Genomic DNA, 26029 nt, shown 5'->3' with positions numbered 1-26029 from the left:
CCTGCAGCTCACGGAGCTACGACTAAAGGCACAGTCCTCTACACCCCCGAAAGTCAGAGAGCAGCACCATCATGACATTCAATTAGGGTTGAAAGTGATAGAGTATGTTGTACAGGAATGCACAGGATTGTTGGACCAGTCACCTGTCACACTCACTTCATTACAACAGGACCCAATGCTACAATAGCTAGAGACAGCAGCTTGTGAATTGCAGCAAGCCTATGACAATGTTCGGGGGACCGCACAGATGGTCGCCCTTACCCAACGATTGGCCAAGATGAGGGAAGCCCAAACTCTGAAAGAACAGGTGGATGTCGCCCGCCAGAAAGAAGCAAGGATTAAATCACACATCCAACCTTGGCTCGAAGAAGTGTTCACGATCACCACCATGATCGAGGGGAAGTTGTCCCAGATGCAAGATATATATGTGAAAAAGGCAAGAGGGTGCCTCTGATAATGATGCCTCAGAGATTCGTGCACAATTGATACAGCAGATAGTGGAGGAATGTGTGGAAAACGTTCACAAAGCACAGAGGTTATTGAATGAACTTCGCGTGAAAATCACCGCACCGACCAAGTGACTCAGGACGAGTCACGATGCTTGTGTTTGGGGCCTGTAGGGAAGTAGATCCCCCACGTAATGGTTGTAGGGCTTAAAGCCCACAATTTTGGGTAATATTATTGTAAAGGCTTCGCAAAGTGTGAGGAGCATGAGTTGTAATAGGTCAAGTCAAAGGGTTGTCCGCTGAAAAATAATAGAAAGTGAGTCGGCCTGCGCATGGTCTGCGGACCAGGGGAATGTATAAATAGAGCAAGGCTCTAAGTATAGAAGTCAGTGTTTGGAGAAGCTTTTGTTGGATCTAAAGTGCATGGATGCGATAGTTACTCTGGCTCTTTAAGTCTGAGTTGTGGGTCATAGTAGTAGAAGAGGCTTTGCAGCAATGTGCGCAGAGGCCTGGTAGAGTCTGCAACTATGTGCATGGACCCCTGCAGCTGAGTGTGCAGGGTGGACTAAATTGTATTGGAATGGAAAGTTAGTAAAAGCTAAGTGGATTCTAAAATATTGTGCCTTTTTTTCATAGACCTGTTGTTTATGCTTCTGATATATATTGATGCATTTCCTTACAAGTTTATGGTTGCGCGCACTGAATAATTGATAAAGATTATTAGACCTACAAAATTAAGTCAGATTTGTACTACTAACCCAGTAAAGTTAGAGGATCTAGGTAGCACCCCTTCGTGTCTGGTATAGAGTTACCTGAAGATCAGACAGCTGCGCGGAGCTGTACTAGTGCACAGGAGCAGTTAGCGACCATTCCAGATCTCATCAAGATATCTCTAGGGTGCAGAAACCTGGTTCCAGCGCCCTCCCATACTACCTCGAGTGAGACTTCAGTCTATGCCCTGCGGAATGTTGCTGAAAGGGCCAGTAGTTTCGGGATTTGTTTGGCTAAATCACTTCTAAACCTCGGTCAGGCCCCATCAAGCCAACATGTCCTACAAACCTGCCTTCTTCTCATGGCTATGACAACAGTTGATTGTAGTGGAGGATTGGCCATACAGCAGTACCGACTTTCGTGAATATCCAGATATGTCGCTTCCAGATGGGGAGGAGTTCGATGATGAAGGTAAAAAATCAATTTTTGATTTTTTGATTTTTAATTGTTTTTGGTATATATGTGTTTATAACATTTTGTTTTATCAAAGCAGATGTTGGACCAAAGCATCCTGCCAGGATCTACCTGATAGTTGGGAGCATCGTTCGCCAGTTTGATGTCGCTCCTTATCAGGAAGGAAGAGACAACGAGGAGGAGATCGCGAGGAACCTTGAAGGGTTGACTCGTGGTATCCCAGAGTGTGCCCGAGGGGGAGACATCCCACACCAGTACCAGAAGAATATGGTGGGGGTATCGAACTAGATCCATCGATTGTTGACTTGTGTAGCACGAGCAGTTTCATGTTATCATGATCACCATGCTGATTAGTTCCTAGGTCCAGCATTTTCATCTTTGAGGCTGCATGCCATGGATATATGAGGCTTGAAAGCTGCGGATGTTATTTGAACACACATATTATTTTTTGGGGTTTTGATGTATCAAACATTATCGCCATATATATATATATATATATTATATATATATATATATATATATATATATATATATATCTATATATATATATATATATATATATATATATATATATATATATATATATATATATGTTGTATTTTCTTGCTTACTATGGTACAAATGATTCGTTTTGGTTTTCACATGTTTCGTAAATGTCTATCAAACACATAATTAGTTAATGCATCTGTCAATGTATTCATGTGTTTGGGAATATGATGATATGTAATGTAATCAAAATTTCTTTGCAATAGATGAATACATAGATACATTCTCAATATCTGAGGGTTTCTGATAAAATATTTCCTGTTGAGTTGAAGGACAACAAGTTGTGAATCCAGGTTGACAACCAATTCCCAAATGTCAAGAGCAATGGCCTCTGACAATATTTCGATAACTACACTATATTTAGCAATGTTATTAGTTGTATGACCTAAAAAAATACCTTGAAGATCAATCAACTCACCATGAGGGTCATAAATGGCCCATGCTGTAGAGGACAGATTCTAGGTACTATAGCAAGCACCATCAACAAAACTGATGTGAGGAGTCACAGACATCTGCAAAGCAGGGAAAAACATAGTAAACAGGAAAGTTGTTTGAAAACTAACACACCAAACCACACTACACAAAAATGAATGACACACTAATGTACATAAGTAACCATGTAAGATGACCTAAGAATAGTATTTTTTGAGCGAATCCATGCGCGGACTCAGGTAATCAATCAACACAGATGAACACCGGAGTTTTACTTTTGACATGACAAGTAAGCATAGAATTAGTCAAATAATAGAGTAGAACTCATATAAGGCGTTGCCCCCATGCCCCGTGGACGAGGGAGGGTTACGAGTCAAATGACAACCCCATTGCAAGAATGGGAAATCGGTATAAACTCGAGGAGGGAGAAAAAAAACCTGAATCCATGAGGGGATAAAGGTGCCCTCAGATGAAATATCTTGACAATGGCAGGTGAAAATGACATGTCAATAGGCAGTGGAGAAGAGAACTTCTCAAGACACATGGACATGACTATCGATCTAGGTAGGAACGAGGAACGATGATGAGTATCATTCCACGGTGGTTCTGCCAGAGACATGACTTCCGTGATACTCTCGTCAGTAAGAAGAGTTTCGACTAATGGATCAAGGGATTCCGAAGCACCAAGCCACGGGGATTGAGAATATGTATCAAAATATTTCCTTGAAACAAGAAAATCAAAGGATATGGAACTTGAGGTTGAAACAATTTCCACATAATTGATTTCGGCAGGACTAAGTGGCATAACCTCGCCCCGGGTATCAATAAGATCTAGTGAAGGTATGACCCAAGGATCATATTTGACCAAGATCATGTTGACAGAGGAAACATGAGGAGGTGGGAGTGGAAAAATTCCCATCAAGGTAGAATCTTTAAAAATTCTTTCCCCCACACTCCTATAAGGAGCATCGGTGTACTTGACATATGGAACATTGCCATTGAAGGAGGAAGAGGCAAAGAATTACAGTTGGTCGACAGTGACGATCTTCCCTTAATGGGGAAAATGCATCACACGGAACAAGGAGGAGGCTACAGCATGCATGGCATGGGTCCAGCTCCATCCGAGTAGAAGATTATAATTGAGATTAGCATCAACAGTGTCCACCTCAATGTTTATTGTCTTGCCCTCCAGAGTAATGGAAAGGTTGGGTAAGACATCGAAAGGTCACAAATTGCACCCGTCGAAAGCTTCCAAAGTGTTCAAGGATTGTTTCAAAGTAGGAGAACCAATTGCCTTCCAGCAAGCGACTGACATGATGTAGGTAGAAGCACCTTCATCGATCACGGTCCTATGAATAGTTTTCTCATTGATCAGAACATATCAGATTGGAATCAGTAGGATCAATACCTCCAATAGCCGACAATAATGATTTCCTCTGAGATGAACAACTTTGGAGTACCTCGAAAGCAGACATAGATGATGGCAGCTGAGCCAAATTGTTGGCTTGTTGGGGCCTGACCCAGGTTTGAAGATGAATTAGCCAAACAAATCCCGGTACTACAAGCCCTTTCGGCAACAGTTCGTGGAGCACGGACTGAGATCTCACCCGGAGTAGTATGGGAGGGTGCTAGAACCAGTTTTCTGCACCCTCGAGATGTCTAATGTTTTCAAGTGGTCCACGGTTTGACCCTACGTGCACGTCGCTACGTGCACTTACCCATTCCTCGCAACCTGTGATTCTACCTTCACGCAGCCCTACTCAGGGGCCGAACAGTGTTATTACCCAAGTCCTTACTAGTAACCTGATATTAGTTAACTAACTTAGCTTACTGTCATGTAAAAATTATACTTAGCAATATAAATCATTCATACAAGTGTGCACAGTAAATAAATAGTATAATTTCAATTCATATTCAATAGATAATAACCCAAGGCAAATACACGTAATTCAAATAACACTTCTCTTTATTATTCTTTTCCTTCGGTTATGGACTCTATTCTACCCTGCACACTCAGCTACAGGGGTCTGTGCACTCAGTTGCAGACTCTACTAGGTTTATGCACACTCAGCGGTAGAGCCTCTTCCTACTACTACGACCCAAGATACACATGGACACTCACTCTGTACTTCTATCTCATACTTCGCTCTAATTTCCTTACTACTTTTTACACTTAGAGCTTCACTCTATTTATACAATCCCATGGTCCATGAACCATGGGTGGGCTGACATTACATTCAATCTTAGTGCAGATAGCCCTATGATTCTAACATACATTTTGTGCCCGTAATTCGTGGAGCTTTACAATAATGTCACTCAAAACTTGGGATTTGAGCCTCCAACCCTGCTATGGGGGGATTCCATGCCCAACAAGCCCCCAACACAAACATCGTGACTCGCCCTCAAGTCACTCTGTCGGCACGGTGATTTTGGTGTGGAGTCACTTCAACTGGTCTCGAACGGTCTTGATGTCCACAGTGCACTAAGTTACTGCTTTTTGGACCTGCTGCATCTATTCCTCTAAGACCTTTGCGTCTGTTGTGTTGCCCTACATCTGTGCATGCATCCCCTGAATGTGCGCGAGCTTCCCTTTAATATTTGTCATGTGATTGTGAAGGCTTCTTCAATCCATGGCTGAACGCACGCTTCGAGAAATACTTCCTTATGGAATGCTGCGTCTACCTGCTCCTTTAATGCCTTAGCTTTCTGCATCCTCACAAGATGGTAAGTGAGGACTATTTTTTGCGCAGCTCCTCTGATATTGTCGTCCTGTTGCTGGAGTTCTCGTGCCTCTGTCTCCAGGTGCTGGATGTTGGGATCCTACTACAATATTGTGAGGACCCCAAGTGCTTGTTCCAACATGTCAGTACAGTCATGCACTACTCCTCCAATTTCTTCCAACCCCACTATAATAGTGCTAGCGTGTTCAACCATAGCTTGGCAATCTGAAGATTCAGCCTCAACTGAACCTTTGTCGTCTCTTCTCTAGCCTCGCGGACTCCAGTTGCCAAATTGTGTATCCACACTTCTACCGATAGATCTGTTGCTATGGCCAGCTCCGGGATGTGTCGGAAAGCGTCATCTACCATCTGTACCAACCATTGATTCTGTGACACTAACTTGTCATGCTGTAAGTTGAGCTATTCTCTATTGATCTTTTGTTCGCTAAGGACTTGGATCGCGTGGTTCTCCCTAGCGTGTGGTTCTCCCTAGTGCGTAGCTCTGCTGTGATCCCATCCTGTAGCTGATATAGAATTTCTCGTGGAAGGGCAACCAGATTAAGGCCAAGGCCTTTCATCATGCTAATCGACAACCAATCCATCACATTTGATGACACTAGTGCTCCCTCTGGCAACACTATTATGTTTTCCATCCTTGCGTGCAACATCTGCTCTGCTGCTGAAGTGCCTATTGCGACGTGGGTTGACAGGGTACCTTCCTGAGGGGGTCGCACCTATAACTCCTGCTGATGTGCCCTGAGGGCCCCCAACACAGTCTGGTGCTCCTGCATAAAATCTTGAAGTGTTTCACTAGCGACATCGCAGACCATTTTGCCGATGTCATGGAGATCACCTTTGGTTAAGGCGATCGGGTCAATGGCCAAATTTGAGGCCTTGACCTTCTTCCTTGGGCCCAATCTCTCTGTGATGCACATTCACTTTAACTATGTGGACGTGGCCCCTGGTTTCATGCTCCCATCTGCTATTTTTGTTTCCTCTGCCTCCTACCCTAAGGATGTCTCTTGGTTCTCATCTTCATATCTTGTTGTTGCCTCTACTGCCTGTGTTATTGTTGCTACTTCTGTGGCCTTCTTCTGCTCCACAGCTTTCTATGCTACTTCTCACATTGCCCTTACCTCAGTTGCTACTTTTTTGTTCCACCTTTCCTCTGCTAATTGAATGACATGGAGCTTAGCATCATCCTTTTTCTTCTAAAAGTTGCCTTCTCTAGTTCTGACAGGTCTAGAGAGCGCCATTTGGAAGGCCATGTCTCCAAGACAGTAAAAATCACATCTTCAGTGGCTACAAACGGTAGCTTCATCCACTGATTCGTTGGATCCCTTCACGCCTGATATAGATGTTATGCATATCAGCTTTGAAGTTTGCAAAACTCTACAAACTATTGTGCACTGTAGGTGACAGGCACAGCCTCCTATTGATCCACATCCGGACGCTCGCCTCCATGAGCACCCATAAAATTTTGATGTCGTGAATCTGTTTCGCGTCATTGGTGGCCCAAAGCAAAGCGTACTTCCCAGCCTTTGGTAACTCTTTGTCAATGTTGGGGAACTGACTGTCCTCAGGCAGTGCTTCCACTACTAGAAATATGGATAATAGCAACCACGCGAAGTGGAAGGTCTTACCCTATTCCTGGACTTCGCAACAGTTTATCAAAAATTCCTCGCAGAGGAATTCAGCCCAGTTGAACTAGACCCCCTCAGTGCACTACTTGGCCAAAATGACCACCAGCAACGGTACCTCATCGATGCAGCACTTTCTCATAATTTTGTCAGCCAAGAGTTGGGTCGCTACATGCACCCCTTTGTCCTTGATGTTGGAGATAACGTAGCCCCTCTTCTTCTTCTCCAACTTATATTTCACCTTCAAGGCTTCCGCGAGAGCCAAGTCGCTACCTTTTCCAGCTATAGTCGCGGGGTCCTTTCCTTTACAGGGGAGCCAAGAAATACGGTGAATGAGGTCTGCCATGATGGGAATAGGCTCCTCCAGCCATTAATACCCATCATGCACAAGGAAAAGTAGCTGCCTGATGATGAAAATGGTGATGGGTGTGTGGTGGAAATGTGGTATCCATCGTAAGTGCAGCAACCCAGCCTTTTCCACACTGCGCAACCATTTCCATGGCTCTAACATGATCACCACCCCCTCGATGTTCCGCTTCATTAAGTTCCCAGTCCTTAGGTGCAGGAATTTCTCGCTTTCAGCGAGGTCCCAGTCTTCAAATTTCATGGTTGGTACGTGGCCTAGGTGCATTCCTTCAAATACAATGTAGTTGGGGAGGAGCGGGGTCTAGAGTGAGCTTTTCATTTCATCCAGGTTCTTCAGCACTTTGGTTTTCCCTTTCCATGGAGGACATACGCTGGCAGTTTTGTTGCAGACTGCAATGGTTGGATGTCCTCCTCCACTTCTTCTTCTTCTTCCACTGTGGCAATCAGGACCTGCAAGTCTTCTTCTTCCTCATATGTTTATATTGTGACTACTTTCTCCTTCTCTTCCATGGATAATTTTTTGTGCCATGGATTCCTTAGGGACATGCGTACTGGACCCATTACCTGTTTATCCTTCTTGGGCCTCGGTGTTCGCAGTGATTTGGGGATTTCTATTAAAATATTGGTTCCTTCTGGAACATCCTCTACCATTTGAGTCTGTGCAGCCTCGCTAGTGGTTACCTCTTCAATTCCCAACCCACCCTTAGTGTTATTCATCATCTCTAGGTTGTATTAGGTTGTGTTCTGTCTCTCGCAAACTTAGGGGCTCAATTATCACTCGGATCTCAATGCTCTGTGCTCTACTCAAGCACTCAATTCTTAAATGACCAAGTGTTGTTTGCTGGCCAGCCCTTTGAGTTTTATAGCACCTTTCAAATTTGAATTTGACCATTCCCCCCAATTTCGAGCCATTAATGCTTTCTTGGCAGTAGATTTTCCCAAATCTTGCCCATAACTCGCATCTTAATTTCCTGCCGCCTACTCCATTTGGCCTAAAATCGAACATCCCATCATGAATAGTGACACCAATAGTCACTTCCCAGCCAACCCGCGCGGCAGCGCAACCCTCCATGTGCAATCACGAATCTTGTGATGTTTTGATTCTACGTGCATCTCCCATATCGCGTAGCTCCCAGACAGAATATTTTATAGTCTCGCGCTCCCTTGCAACTTCCTGGAGCACTAAGATTGTTCTTCCTATTGCCAGTCAAGTGGCCACACCACCCTTGCGGGGCTCCATCCTGTCCTCTATCATAGTTCGCTAAGAATCTCCATCTTCCATTTTGGTGATTAATATTGTGCACTTTACTACTTGCAATGCGCTATCCTGGTCACTTCGTTTGGTGATATGTAGTCCAAGCCATGGAAACAGAATAACCAGTTCACGACGATAGTCCTCCAACTTGTTAGTATGCTCCTACGGACCTTGCCTTACCATTCCTGGCTTTTCGACGAGAAATGCTTCCTTTATTTCGTCTTCTAGCTTCTTAAGCTCCACGTCCATCAAAGCACTTTTCTTCCTTAGCTGTGCCCAGTCTTTTTCGAGTTCAAGAAGTCTAAATTTTCCCCATCGGATTCCTTACTCAAGTATTATATTAACTCTTTTGCATAGTTGTGTGATTTCTTCGTTCTAGTTTACACAGACTGTCATATCTATAGGTGCTATCACCTTCACATGCTCCACAGGGACTACATCTTATACTTCATAATTCAGCTTCAGAAATGCTTGTGCGGTCATAGTTTTGCACATGGCCCTATAAGCCCATACAACCGCTGGTACACGCAGGTCCCAGTCGGTGCGTCTCACATGGTGGGCCCTGTTCAGCACTTCGCACACCTTGTCAAAGGCTTCCCCATGTATGGTTTTTGGTATGCTAGGTTGTATCATCCTTCATCATTCACGCACTTGTCCTACCTGCTTCTGCTTGTTGTCCCTGTTTCCTATCATGATAGTAGTGTGCATTCGTGCGAGTTGCGTACCATATGCCTGTACCCATCTGGAAAGGTGGGTGCGCAGGCTGTTTCGTCCACCCTGCCTGGCTTCCGTCCTCATCTGAGGCTTCCCAAATCATAAGTGCATCATCTTTCTACATTTGCGCCAGTCTCCGAAACTCTGCTGGTGCGTACCCAAAAATTTGCAAGCATAGCGCTCAGTGCCCATTTCAGAGCATCAAACCACTATTGTTCTGGCACTTCTCTTTCAAATTTTTTTAGAAATTCATCCGTCGCTGTCAACCCGTCATACATAGGTAGATCCCTCACCTCTATTTTCATGCAGTGTGGTGATCTTACTGTCATGCTGTAGTTGAGCTCGGTTACCTCGTGTAACTAGTTCTACCATCGTTCTGTTTCCTCATCTGAATCTGATGTGTAAGAGCTTTCACATTCCCACAAAATCCCGCCATCCGGTGTAGGATTTACAAAATCCTATTCCTGAGTGGTTATCTTGTAGATAAAGTCTAGCTCGTCATTGCTTTCATCATCGCACACTGGCTCGGTGTAGCGCGATGCTCCCACAGGGTCTAAAGGTACCACTACATCTAGTGACTTTTTCTCAAAAATCATTTTGCGCTTCTTTAGATTTATCACTCCATTAATATCAGTGGACCAATCTATTCCCAGTAGCGCGGGATAGGGATTGTTGTCATCGATAATCTCTATCACTTCGAAATCTACAAGCGCACTCGCACCTTTGATGTCTACAGTTATCCCCTGCAATCTTCCTATCGGTAGGATCTTCTACTGGTTTTCCATTCACAATTGAATAGGGAACCATTACAACACGGGCCTGCCCATGTGTTCCCATGTCTGCTTTGGCAACACATTCGCGTCTGATCCTAGATCCAGAATTACTTGATCCATTTCATACTCCCCGATTTACACAGTCAATCACATTTCCCTTCCTATTTGTGATGTATGTTTCCCGAGCTTCCGGACTACGTGAGGTTCTCCTGACCTAGCGCACCTAGTGATAAGTTCCTACAATCCTTTCAAAACCTTGTTGTCGCGCAGCAGTTTCATACATGTCTCCAGAAAGGTAGTGATCATTGAAGGATCCATCTCTCGCTCTAGTTGATCCTTATTACCTAAAGTGGAGGCCTCTGTGAAGCTCTTCTTAACTTCCATGAATGTCTCCTTCGCGCGCTCCAAATAAAATTCAGGTTCCTTTGTAGGAGCCTTGCAAACCCACACAATTTCTTCAGGCTGCTTACCTTTATCATCTCTTGCCGTGATACCACTTTGGAGTACGATGTTTACATTCTGGTCCTCTTCACGCAGCTCAAACCTCATCATTTGCAAATTCTGAGTCGAGGGAGGCTGGAGTATCCCTTTATCGCATAGCCTCACTATCAGTGTAGGGCAGTCCTGTGTCTCATGATCAAACTGAGTACAATATAAACATGATTCTCTCATCGGATTTGTACAATCGTAGGCATAATGCCCTGGCCCTCCACAATTGTAACAAATCAGTTGTCTGCAACCCCTTCCTAGTACCATTCCACCTCGACCTCGTCCACGCCCCTAAAAGCCAGCACACCCCAACGTTACACCAGACATCACTAACCCCATTCGCAGGGCATTGGAGCCACTACTTACTCCTCAAAGAAAATATTACAGACTCTCTTGGCTATGTGGGAGGAGCTGAGGTGAAAAGTCTATTAATGTACAAATGAGGGGGTATTTATAACCAAGGGTGAAACTAACCCTTGTGGTTGTTCGACTACCCTAATGATCGTTTGACTTCCATGACTTTTTGACTTTACATGACTCTTTGTAAAACAAGTGGGTCTCTTGGACTTCCATGTTACTTTACAATGTTTGACAACATAGCCCATATTAGAGATGTGGATGACATGACTCATGACATGAATCGACATCAAAAGTGCAAGTATATTCATGTTGTTGTTGGAGTGCATGTCAAGCTGCAGTGTTGTTGGGTGATGGATGTCTTTATCGTGTGTCACAGCTTCACCTCCGCATGGCAAAGTGCGTAGAGTCTTCGATGGTCGCTCGTTCACTTGATGTTGCTTTGGCACGTTTCTCCCGCTTGTATGTTGGAATGCTTGACAAGCTCATCTGTTCATGAAAGGTGCATGTTCATCCGTTCATCCATCCGTGAGCACATCTTTCATGTTGCCTCGTGCATCCATCCATGAACACATCTTTGCATGATCATCCGTTTGCAAGCACATCTCTTCGCATGCATCATTCATTCATTCATTGGTGAACCTATCCTTCTGCATGTGCCCTCTTTGTTCATCGCATTCGTCATCATGCCATGTTTGTTGGTGTACCTGTATTTCTAGTCACTCATGAAAAGATGAAATCAAATCCAAAAGCCTCCTAGTCTACCATGACACATGTTTATTTCAGATGCAGGTGACTGGGAAAGGGAACAAGGTTGTGAGGTAGGATGATGGCTCTGGGCACTGCTGATGAAAATTGCGCAAGGGTCACTGGGTGATGAAGATGGATAATTCGATACGATAGTGACTGCCCATGAGGTCTAGCTCTACTGGAAGGAAAAACTGCACAAATTTTGGGAGGGACAATCTGGGTTGCGGGAAGGAAAGGCAGACAAAATCTGCACATTTTCTAGAACGAGAGGGTAGTAGGGGCTTGACAGCAAAATTTGTGCAATTTCTTGGAGGAATAGGTCGAGATGCAGGGAGGATTAGTAGACAAGATTTGTGCAATTTTTTGGAGGAATTGGCCAGGAGCCTGGCAGCCAAAACTGCACAATTCCTAGAGGGAACTAGCTGCTAGCTGCTCGGTCACTAGTAGCAGAAACTACGCAATTTCTATGGGGAACGAGAAGTCAACTGCTGGGAGATTGGCAGCAGAAAATGTGCAATTCCTGGAGGGAACTGTCAGTCTGCTGTTGGGAGCTGCTGGCAAGAGAAATTGCACTAATGGTGGGAGACCAACCTACTAATTATCTATGCACAATTTCTAAGTTGAGTGGACTATTGGGCAGCAAAGGGCCTGCTCATGAGAACTGTTCAATTTTCTGGATGAGCAGCTGGTCGACTAATGGGAGAACTAGCTGAAAAACTGTGCAATCTTCTGAGGGAGACAAGGATGGGCACTGGGTGTTTGTCTGACCTATCTATGCAATTTCATCAATCAGTAGAGTAGGAAAGGTCAGTAGCCTTTGTGCAATTTTTGAAGGGATTCAGTCCCAGGGTGGTTATCGGGTCCAACTATCTGGATGGCCAGCATGAAGGTTGATTGACTTGCTTACGGGCAGCGCAACTTGAAATGACTTGCTTGGTGCTTCTTTGATGTTCTGGGTGACAGTCGATCGAGTCGATGGCGGGGTGATGGTCCGACTGTGGGAGGGGTTTCTAGTCATCAAAATCGGCAAAATGACTAAGTGTGTGAACGAGTGAAAGATGCAAATGTGATCTTACAAACACACACCCTCATGACTTGACGATGAGATGACTCAAACCAACCAGACACACATGTTCAACATGACTGAATGACGGTGCAAATGAAAAGTACGACACTTGTGATTGATCGTTGATTGACTACGACGACACTTACGCAACGGTCAATGGAACTTCGTGTGTGACTGCGACAAATGTTTTCATAGCGAACATAACATGTACACATGAAGCGAAGACCTTGAGCATGACCAGAACATGGTAATAAGAAAGACATTGATATCAACATGCAAAAGCTTGGGTTGAATGAACAAGCAAGGTGGGTGCGAAGGCTCACACGAGCTCATGGAGTGAACCCTAGTGTATGCAACCATTAAGTGAAACTCTCAAGGGAGGCTCCAAATTTGGGTGCAAGTCAAAATTTTGGAGGGTAGTTGTAGCCGCTACAACATTTGTGTACCACAATTTTACATATGAGACCATTGGAGAATTTAAATTTAAATTTTCATGATGTCTTCAGCTGGAAAATATTAACCTGTATGTTTTTTTTTACTACTTTGCATGCCATCTGGATTGTACAAATGTGTGAATGATTTTCCAGCATTAACATTGATAAGGCTACATAGATAGGAAAATATGATTGATTATTACAATATTATCCCTTTATCCTATATAAATAGGCTTGAATATTTTTTTAATGACCTGGAAAGAAACTTTCATACTTATCTTGAATTTGAAGACCAAAAGTTGAGGACTCGTAGCCCTGTAAATGAATCAAATAAAATCCTTGAGATGGATGCAATCTTGCAATTGATGTAGGACATGAAAAATTACATGATTTATTTTGAGTGTAAGGTTGTACCTATACCCTATCAATCTTCCCTTGAACCTATATGTCAACCTACTCCCATATCCTCCACACTAGGATATTTTCTCCTAAACCCTCCTTGGTGTAAGTTTTGTGAAAACTACCATGTTTAGAAGACTTGTGAAATCATGAAGGCTAGTAGAAAAAATATTTTTGGAAGGAAATCTACACTCCACCTCCCAAATCCTCTGTAAATAGTCTTGATTGGATTTATAATTATGCTAACATTATAAATACTCGCACCCAAAAGTTCAAAAAAAAAATTCAAAACAATTATTTCAATTGTAATCATCTTCCCGAGCATTCTAATTCAACTGATAATTCATCTAAGGGTTCCAAGAATTATAATATCATAGAGGACTTATCCAAAATCAAATCCAATGCTACAGTACATAATTTGGCTTATACTCGAGCATATTTCCAATTTAAAAAAAATTCTTGAAAAGAAAGTAAAAACACCTACTTCTTCAGTACCCAACACGGAGATGGAAGATGATGCCTAAACCTTCCAAAACCAAGAGGTTGAAGTAGTAAGCAATTACAAGTAGCCTAAGAATCCTCCTTTCTACATCTCAATGAAGATTTTTTATAATATAGCCCATTTTTTTCTAATAGATTGAGGCTCTGGCTCAAATATCATGTCTAAAGTAATCATGGAAGAACTTGGACTTCCATGCACTGATGCAATTCCTAGGAAAATATTTGTCTTAAACAAGAAAAAGAAAGCCATAGTTGTCGAAACCAAATATGCCACATTTGTCATGCGTGCACATCTTGAAATTTGTACAACCTATAACATCCAAGTTATCGATATGCCTATTGGTAATTATTTAATCATTCTTGGTAGAGATTGGAAATCACTAACATGTGGCTATTATTCCATGGATGATTCTCATCTTATTATTCCTAAAGGTCCTAAAAACATAATCATATATATGGAAGAAATAATAGTTCCTTATATCGAAAACCTTCCCCAACCATCAATTAAATAGATAAAGCAAGACCTGGGGATTTATTCCATCTTTAACGAAGAAGAAGTTGTAAATCAAAGCATTGTGAGTGTTCCTTCATATTATGATTTAATTTGGCATATGTTATTTTATGGGGCATCCTCATAGGAAGGAAATGTAACTGACATCTTTTTGCAAAATCATTTTGCCAAATATCATTCCTTTTCTTATCTCTTGAATTTCACATGCACTAACAATGTTGTAGAGTTTGAAGCTCTGCTTCTTGGGTTGGATAATTCCCTTGAACTTGGAATACATAATATTTCTATTTTCGGGGACTCTAAATTAGTGGTTAACCTAATCAAGATAATTTATACCCCTTCCAATAAGCTAATGAGGCATTATACTTCCCTTTCACAAAATTCAAAAGTTTTAAAATCATACATATAAATAAAAGTATGAATATTATCGCTGAGGGTTTGGAAATGTATGCTGTGAGGCCTATATATTTTTATATGATTAATAATTCTAACTACATTGTATCAATGTTGTACATTCCATATCTTCCTAATAATGAGGAAGCATGGCAGGTCTTTGATGATGACCAGGATCTCCTCACTTTTCTCACTATTGATGCCAATGACTCATCTCAAATAATTAATTTTGAGAAAAATAAATATCATAAGGCTCTGATCCCTTTTTAATATGCTTTCTCACCTAGTGATGCTAATACTTTCCACCATCAAGCAAATCACCCTTCAAGACAACAGGTAAAACAATGCAGGTAAATATTGGAATTGATTACAATACAAAGATGTTGTGTGTCTCTGAAACTTGCTCTCAAGATGAAATAAATAAGTTTATTTGTTTGTTTCATGAATTTTATGATATATTTTCTTGGTCCTACAATTATTTAAATGGTTTTTATCCTTCCATTGACACTCATTCCATACCTATCAAAATTGATTGTCAACATGTTAAATAGAAGTAAAGGCCCATAAACCAAGCTTTAGAGGCAACCATTAGAGATAATTCAGATAAAATGTTGGTTGTTCATATTATTTATCCTATCAAATATTTTAAATGGGTGGCTAGCTTGGTTCCAGTTAGAAAGAAAACTAGACAGATTCATTTATGCGTTGATTTTCATTCCTTAAACAAGGCTAGAGTGAAGGATAATTTTCCTCTCCCAAGTATGGAATTAATATTTTAGCAAGTAGTTGGTTCTTGCATGAAGTAAATTTTAGATGGATATTTTGGCTACAATGATATCTCCGTAAACAAAATCGATAGACATAAAACAACCTTCATGACTAAATGGGGAATATTCACTTTTAGTTTCATGCCTTTTGGTTTAATAAATGTTGGAGTTAAACTCCAGAGAGAATTGAGTATAGCTTTCGATGACTTGATAGGAGTAATTATCCAAGTGTACTTGGATGATTTGACAATTTAATCTAAGCATCAAGTAGATCATTTTGAAAATCTTTTAATATTTTTTACTTGTTGCAGAAAATATGGAATATATTTAAACTTTTTCAAGTGAATTTTTGGTGTTAAATCAAGTAAGTTTCTTGGACACATGAACTTTGATTTAGGGATCAACAAGACTCTAAATGAGTATCAGTTATTCAATATCTCTCTCCTCATACCTCTAAAAATGACATTTAGTCATTCATGGGAAAAACTAATTTGGTAAGATAGTTCATACCAAATTTCAGAGAAAAAAAAAATATCAAGCTAATCCACCATTTATTAAGAAATGATCAATATTTTAATTAAAATTTTCCTTCTCAAAAAGCTTTCAAATATATGAAATATGTTATTTCAACAGTTCCTATTTTAGTCGCTCCTTATTTTACTAAATATTTTATCATATATATTAATGCTACATAGGAAGTTTTTCTGCAATCCTAATGCAGAAAAAAAAGTCAAGGACTAGAACAACCTATAACATTCACCAGTCAAGTTTATCTAATGATGCTATGAAATTATTCACTTATTGAGAAACATGCTTATTCTTTGGCCAACACTATTTAAATATTTAAGCATTTCATCCTTTAAAAACTCACTGAGCTAAGAACCCTTTTACTAGCTGTGAAATTCTTACCTTCTCAAAATTTAATGTCTAGTAAATTAGCACATTGGCTCACTAAAATTCAAGAACAAGACCTTGTCATAACTACTACTACTATTGTTAAAGGTCTAAATTTATCTCTACACCTTGCATAAGATATGGATCATACCAAGGATATTGCATCATAAAATCTATATTTTGTTGATTTACCTTTCATCCAAGATGAAAAATCTAAACTTTATCATCACCCTTCGTATCATGATATCACTTTAGATCTAGATCACCAAATACTTCCAGAAAAATTAAACAAAATCTAAAAAAGAAAACTTAGACTAGGTGCATCAAAATACATATTTGTAGGCGATATCTTACTTACGAAGTCTCCTAAAGGAGTACTCCTGAGATACATAGATGATAAGTTTGAAAATCATGTTTTGAAATCATTGCATGGCTCATCTGAACAATATGATCACATAGGTGGTCATTTCGTTGTAAAATCCCTTGCTTACAAAATTTTGAGAACAAGATATTATTGGCCACATATATTCAACAACACCATTAAATTTGGTAAATCATGCAATGCATGTCAATGTGTGGATGGAAAATTGTAATACTCATCAATTACCTTGGAACCCATTATTATCACATGCCTCTTTGTCAAATAAGGGATTTATTTCATAGGCCCACCTTCGTCAACTAGTCACATTTATATCATGATTGCAACAGGCTATCTCACCAAATGGTATGAACAATTCCCCTAAAAAGGCCACTGATGATCAAGTTATTCAATTCTTTGAAGATACTCTGATGCCTAGATTTGGTGCACCTATTCACATCATATCTAATAATGTACTTGCTTTTATTTCCACTAAATTTTATCTTTTTTGTTGTAAGTTCATTATCAAGCATACCTTTTCATCTTCTTACTACCACAAAGGAAATAGGCTAGCCAAATCAACAAATAAAAATATTCTTAAGATCCTTAAAAATATTATTTCTAATAATCCTAGGCAATGTCATATTTTGCTTTCTCGGGCCTTATGTGTAGACCATACTACCACTAAGGTAAGTACTGGTGTTACACCCTTCCAACTTGTCTATGGGTAAGAAGTTGTCATGCTAGCTGAGCTGCAATTAGCTTCCTTTTGTCTTGCCTTTCTAACTAAAGAGTTCAAGGAATCTGAATTAATGAACCATTATCATGCAATCCTAGCTCTTGATGAACAAAGAACTAATTCTCCTAACCAAATTCAGAAAAGCAAAAAATCAGCAAGAAAATATCATGACAAATAGGATAAAGAAACGAATTTTTAAGTAGGACAAAAAGTTATTTTATGGGATTCAACGCATGTTGATAAAGGAAAACACACTAACTTCCAAAAGCTTTGGATTGGATAATACAAAATCGCTGAAAAGTCAGAATTAATTCTTATATGCTAAAATATGACAATGAAAAACTACTTTCCTATCCTACCAATATTTCGTATATCAAACACTATTTTGAACCTACTATAGGATTTGTTTGGTTGTGAACCTACCTCTAGTCAATTTTTCCTTTTTTCTGTTTTTTTTGTATCATTTCTTGCTTGCCTTTTTTTATTCTATTTTGGTTTATTCTAGTTGTTGTATGATGAATATTTATTGATTAATGAAAGAATGCCAGATATGCATTTTAAGAAATTTTAATACAATGACAACAAAATTATTTTGCTATGTTACAACCTGCTCAAAAGGTGAAAATAATGGTGCTACAATTCAAGTTTGACATTGTATTATCTTGAAGCATGAGTACATATACAGAGACTCATATTTTGCTCTAGCAAGATAAAAATATATCCCTCCCTTTTCTCTAGTAAAAATTTTCTCTAAAGAATCTATCCCAGCAAGTGACAAATGTTTAAGTCAATGTATCTTTACAAACTCATACATGAGGGGGAGGGAATTAGGATTATGTTGCTTATTTTTATTTCTTATTTTTTGAAACCATAGATTCTAAGTTCAATATAGCTACCTATATTTCCCTGTGGAGTCACCAAATGTTGACACCTATTTTCGAAATCTATGATTTTGTAATACGTTATAAAATATCTCACCTCTGTCCTAATTAGACACACCCTAATTGGTTGTTAGTAACTTAATTTTATTTTTTTTATGACCTTGCTTTTATTTCCATGACAGAAAGGGGAGGACCACTAAGATGTTTTTCATATGACACTACATCCATGTTATGAAGGATACAATTGTATAGGATTATGATTATGTATGCCTTTCACATGATATCAATTTTATGGTTTACTAATATTTCGATTGGCCACACATTTGTCATATTATTTTTATACCCCTCCAATCACAACGTACATGTTAGTCAACACAATTATATGAATCATATATGAATTTTTGTATTAAGAATTATGTATATTATGATTGTTAAGAGATCATTTTATGAGGAATGATTACATTGCAAATTTTCTAATATATACTACAAAAATTCGTATTGCAAATTGATCAAATTGTCAAAGAGTTGTGAAAAAAAATTCCATATCTCAAACCCTAGAGCATTACAATATTATGGATTAATATTTTGGTGACATTCTATGGTTTTAAGTGCTACATATTGTAACTATTGCATTGTATGAAAGTTATATGCACTAACAGGTTCACCACCGAATAACATGATATATCATAGCACCTGCTATGGAAACTTATATGTATTTATTAGATGTGAGCTAGGGATAAATATTTAGATTCTTGTGCCCTTCGAATCAATGTGGGACCTTTGCTAAGTTAGATAGAAAAGGTTAGCATTCCACATGGTATTGATATGTTTCATTGGATGGTTGCCATTACTTTGAAATGCTCAATGCCGTGGAAATCGTTTGCATTTGCATTTGGAGCTCACCATTCACCGTTGAATGATTTGGTTGTGACATGGTTCTTGCATGTGGTGTGAATAAGGTTTTGTATTACAATGGTTTGGCAGACCCACATTTACTTCTTTAATTCACATAGCCTTGAAGCCCATGAGCCTATCCTATGAATTTAATGAGGAAATTTATGCAATATATGGAGACTAACTCCGATATAGGGCTCATATTTGAAAAGGTTTTTTAGTTTATCATTTGAATATTTGACATTAACCTCCATTTTAGGTTTTTACCAATTGAGAAACCTCCATAGTTACTGAAGGTGCTGAACTCAGCTGTAAATTTGCACACTACATTGAAAGGAGGTATATTTTGACTGGTCTTAAGTGCATTATAGGTAAGCATTTGTTTAGTTATGCATCTCACTATGTCTTTTTCACTATTTGGTTAAATTATTTATGTATTCACTCATTTTCTCCTCTTGTGAAACCTTTTTTATTGTGAAACCAACTCACAAAAAGATAGATAAGAGAGATGAACACATTCAAAATTAGCCTCTTCGAGGGGGCAACCTCCTTTACATTACACAAATGAACAATTCTTGGATGATACAAATGACAAGACCTCTTTTCTATATATAGGAGTCTAAGGGGTCATAATATAATCAGAGCCGACATAACAATAATAATGTAAGGGCACAATAATAACAATAATGGGCTTCTATGGGGCAAAATAGTAACAATATGGGGACTACATGGGCACAACAATATAATAAGGGGGTTGTACTAATAATAATAAGGGGTTACACTAGTAGTATAGGGACCTAACATGCCCCTCTCCTTCAAAAAGTGTTTTCATCAATGCTTGAGTAGTTCTTGATGCTTATATATAAAATTCTTGTCCTACCATGTGGAATCTTCAACGAGTAAGTTCTTGCACTTGATTAGATACTCTAAAATTGATCGATTTCGTAGTTGTTAGATTATTGTTTCTATGACTGCTCCAAGCTTCAATATGATTTTTCCTTCCTTGTCAAGTTCTGGAAATATTGTTTGAACTGGGATCTTCTGCAACTTTTGAATGAGAGGCCAAACTTCTTCGTCCTTCTTCCATTCATCCCTTTTTTCTTCTTTTTTCCAGTCTGGTTGGATAATAGAAATAGCACAAAACAATGCTTCCACATCATCATCCTTTCTTAAGAGTGCATCTGCAACAACATTTTTCTTCCCTTTTTTGTATATGATTTCAAAGTTACAACCCAACATATTTGTGACCCATTTTTCTATTCTTCTAAAGATAATCTTTGTTCTAAAATGTATTTAAGACTATCACGATCCATTTTTACCTTGAATTTTCTTCCCATTAGGTAAGGTTGCCATTTCTTGAGTGCATGTAGTATTGCCAACATTTCCTTCTCATAAATAGCTTTCTTGAGATGTAGCCATAAAAATACCCAATCGCCTACATCAAAACTTCTTTCACTGCAATGTTGATCTACCCATTGTTTCATTCGATTCTGCACCAAAATGGCTTTATCCTTTAAAAGTTAGAGAACTTGTTGTTGATGCTCGATGTGATCTTTACTTGAATCTTTTTCTTCTTGATATGTCCTTCTATCTTGAGAGTTTGAGGAGTCGTATTTCTTCCAATGCATTACAAGATATGGTTGGATTCATTTCTTGATGCACAATGTGATCTTTCACTTCTTAATATGTCCTTCTATCTTAATAGTTTGAGGAGTGGTAATTCCGACCAATGCATTACAAGATATGGTCAGATTCATTTCTTCTTTCTCGATGTGATCTTTCACTTCTTGAACCTTTTTCTTCTTGATATGTCCTTCTATCTTGTGAGTTTGAGGAGTGGTAATTCTTGCCAATTCTTTACAAGATATGGTCGGATTCATTTCTTCTTTCTTTGGGGTTGGTTCCTAGTTTATATCCTCTTCTTTTGATGTTTTTTTATCCTTTTCTTCCTCCTCTTCATAATCTATGTAAAATAATTTCTTCTCGACACACTTATGACCTTTAGTGTATTTTCTATCATAATTGTAACAAAGCCCCTTTTCTCTTTTTTCTTCCAATTGTTGTTGTGTAAACCTTGTAGGTTGTGGAAGCCTAGGAGGAAAAACACTTCCATAATTATAGTCGTGAGTGGTAGGATTCCTTGTTTCCATAATTTCGCTTTCAATTTTTCTTGCCAACCTAAATGCCTTCTCCAATGAATTAGGTTCCCAAAGATGAACCTCATGTTGAATATTATCCTTTAAAGTCCCTATGAAGACATCAATCCTTTGCTTCTCTGGAATATCATTTAGCCTTATATTCAATTTTTGAAAGTCGTCAATGTGCACTGCCATTGAACCCTTTTGTTCGAGATTTATCAATTGGATAAACAAGGTGTTACTATTTGTATCCTCATAATGTGTTATCATTTCTTCCATGAAAATTTACCAAGTGACAAGTTTTTTACGAGGACAAAGCCCTTTATACCATTAAAATTGATTTGGTTCTAAATATAAAGATTAAATATGTACCTTTTGTAACACTTGAACCTCATTTAGATCAAAATGCCGCTCCATCTGTAGTATCCAATTTACCGGATCCTTGCCATCAAACTTCCTCATATCAACTTTTCTTGATTTTAGGATCTTTATCCTGAAATGACTGTAACTCGGTAATTTCAAATCTTCAAGTTCTGAAATTGTGTCTTGCAGTGGCCTTCTAAGTCCTCTTTCTAACCCCGCAAGTTTGATCAGAATTTGATTCTCCAAGAAAGAGTTATGGCCAATCTTCTAATATGACCTGATTATATAATGTTTCAGTATAGAGAACTTGTACAACATGCCACGTGTCACTGTTTCGACCTTTGGATCTGAAAAATATACATAGAAAACTAAAAGCTATCCTCTTTCTGTAACTTATTACGAAATTTCAATTTGTTTCTCAGAGAGAAAGTTATGACGATTTTCTCAAGGTCACCTATTTAGAATGTAATTCAGGAGCCTGCAAAAACCCTAACTTCCTCAGATTATATCTCCAAAACTATAGAGATAAAAGATCTGAGATTCAGACCAAAGCTTCACCACGATTTTGCTAAATTGGAATTTAATTTTAGAGTCAGAACCTTTGTACCAAAAATATTATAATGAAACTTCCACAATGACCTATTTGAGATGAAATTCTGGAGCTTACAAAAACCCTAACTTCCTCAGATCATATATCTGAAAATATAGAGATACAAGATCTAAAATTTGGATCCGAGGTTCAGACCACTCTCTTCTAAAATGGGTTTCTTTTTTAGCTTCTGAAACTTCATAGAGAAAACATTATAGTGCAAATGCCACGATGACCTGTTTGAAGCAGTGAAACCCTAGAATCCAAAGCTCTAATACCAAATGTTATGAAAACATCTCACAAAAAGATAGATAAGAGAGATGAACACCTTCAAAATAAGCCTGTTCGAGGGGGCAACCTCCTTTACATTACACAAATGAATAATTCTTGGATGATACAAATGACAAGACCCCCTTTCTATATAGAAGTCTAAGGGGTCATAATATAATCAGAGCCAACATAACAATAATAGTGTAAGGGCACAATAATAACAATATGGGGACTACATGGGCACAACAATATAATAAGGGGATTGTACTAATAACAATAAGGGGTTACACTAGTAGTATAGGGACCTAACATCTTTTGTTTTCCAACAATCTCAATTCTCTATTACCAAGTTTCAAGAATACTTGGCCATTTAACCACTATGTTTTTCGTGAAAATTAATAAAAGAAAAAGTGCTTCTCTAGCCCTTGCATTGTGAATATCCCTCATTGGATGTTGAAGTAGAAATATCATGCAAATTGCTTAGGGTTTTGGGTAAAATAAAAGGGAAAAGAACCATGTATTTTCATTCAAGTGAAATGTCCCTTACCATGTCAGATTTGCTTGTTGTCTAAGTTCAAATTATTGTGAAATTAATATGCAAAAAAGAGACCCCCACACCAATTACATGTCTGTTAAAAGCCGTCATCTTAGTCTCTTGTTTCGAACTTTGCTGCATCTATTTATGTAAAGTCCCATTATGAGAAAAATATATATGTTTCATGGGGTTGTTTCTAAAGTTTCATCTACAACTAAATGTTATTTCGAGGATTTTTACCTTTAAGCCATATGGAAAATTTTGTCTTAGTTATTCTATGTCGTCATACTTTTAATAAAAAAACTATAAACACAGAGGGCACTTATGGAAAACCCATGTTCTTTATTCCATGTTCCCTTTATGCCGTATTCAAAATTTTGAATAGAATTTTTAAAGCTCCTCCTTTTTCCAGAAATGAAATCACAATTATCTAACCAAACCCTTCTATACAAATTGTTTTAGTATGTCATCTATTTCCAGAATTCTTACATACAATTTTCCTCCTCGACATTTTGTTGTTACTCTGATAAAAATAAAACCTGGAATATGTACAGTCATGGAACCCTTGTTCAAACCCTAATTTGTTTCAATTTCTTCTCAAAAAATTGACAAATAAGGGCACACTCTTTAAATGGAATTTCCACTAAAGTTATGGAAGTTGAAATAAATGAAAACAAGTGCATACGCCATAACCCATTGCTAAGACAAAATTCTTGTATCCTGTCATAACCATTACTCATCAAGGAAAAGTAGTTATTTATAAAATAATATGTTTCCCTATGGTAACAATGTTATGATTTGGGTTTGAATCTTCCTTCTGCATTTCATTCCATCTCCTTGTAAGCTTATTTTTGGTTCTTCCTCCTAGAAATACATGAGAAGTGACTGCCTTTGATTAAGAACAATTTATTTGTAGTAATTGTAAAGTGAAATGAGTAGTTGATTTCTTTACCCATCTTTAATTTATGACTAATGGTTTTGACTTATAGAGATGAGCTCAGGTTCTCGAGGATAAGGCTGATGCAGAGGAAGAAGCAATAGACCACTAAGCCAGTGGGATTTTAGAAGAAACAAGAAAATTCACTTCTCTATCCATTCTAATGTTAAATCTAATGATTTCCATCAATTTTCCACCATAGGTCATCTCAACCTATGGTCTCTAAATGTGTCTTGTATCCCTCCTTTTGGTGTCAAGATCAAATCCCTAACAAGGTCCAAGGATATTATCGTTATCAGCGAGTCCCTCAATTTTTGCATGACCTCCCTCTTATTTCCAAACACTCGCAACTCGTAGGCTGTGTTGCGGCTTAAGCTTATGCATTGGGCATCGATAGATGTGCTCGTGAGTGAATGTTGTGAGTCAAAATGGTTTGCCCTGGAGGGTGGAATGGGTGTCATTAGAAATAATACACCACCCAAATCTAACAACTGAAACATGGACCCATACGATGGTCTAAACCCTTTGACATCCCTAAGATGCATGCACGATAATGCCTGGAGGTCATGCAAAGCATGCCACATGTCGAAAGTACGCACCTCCCACATGACCTCGCCACTTGATTTTTTTTGTCCTCTACCTTGCGCGAGGTGTCGTCGCTTGTCCTTGCCCATGTCAGTTGTGGGACACTATCACACCACATCCACCTCCCTTTCCCACCTCATATATCCTCTACCGCAACATGGATTTCCATATCCCTCCATTCTACATCCTCCCCATATGTTGAGTCATTCTCTACATCAGTAGTCCCATCCCTTTTTCTCCATTCACCACCCTCCATGATTCTTGTCGCCACTACCCTATGCATCACTTAGCATCACAAACATCTTGGTAAGGATAGCTTCTCGTCAGGAAGTTGTAGGGTTTTACCACAAAGGAGATGCATGGTATATAGATGAACCAGGTGCTACAAGGATGGACACGTGGTGACCCACTACCACTCTTGCACCACCTCAGAAGCTTTCATGGCTAGTACTACTTCTATGTGAGAATGTGCAACATGTCCTCTTGGGAATGATAATTTGTCCATGTGTCCCATGCCACATATACCTCGCAGCCCACTAACATCATATGGTGTCATCAACCAAGCCGACATAAGGTGACTATCATGCATGATATGCAAACTATAAAAGAACAATAGAGGTAAATGGTGGCTCATTTATAGACCAACTGTATCAACCATGAGCCTCTAGAATAGTTAAGGCCAACTTGACCTTAGCGTGTACTTTGCAAATCTAGGGTAAAGTCCAAATATGGAAGAAATCATTCTCTCCAAGGTGCCCCATGTTGTTATTTTCATGTTAAATATGTTATCTTAAATATTTCTTCAGGTAGATGAAAGAACACTTGATTCCTTTCAAGAAGCCCTATCCCAGGGAATTTCTAAAGCACGTGAAAGATTAAATCCAAAGGATAGAATCCAGCTGGGAGTACCCTGCACCTTTAAGAATTTCATTGTCTAAGCAAAAATCACAAATTCTACTCTCATTAGCCGAAGTGTCGCCATGGGAAAGTCATTGTAGCTTCCAGGTGACACCCCCTCTCCCCCACAGGGAAAATGTTAAGGGCTAATATTCACATTTGGGCTAATTTTCCTGCTTTTTTGAAAAAAAGATTCGCCAATTTC

This window comes from Pinus tabuliformis, chromosome 4_2 (assembly GCF_031772625.1).
Source record: "Pinus tabuliformis cultivar Carrire ecotype Pingquan chromosome 4_2, CPIR1, whole genome shotgun sequence".
NCBI classification, from domain to species: domain Eukaryota; kingdom Viridiplantae; phylum Streptophyta; class Pinopsida; order Pinales; family Pinaceae; genus Pinus; species Pinus tabuliformis.
Note: the sequence above shows the minus strand (reverse complement) of the source record.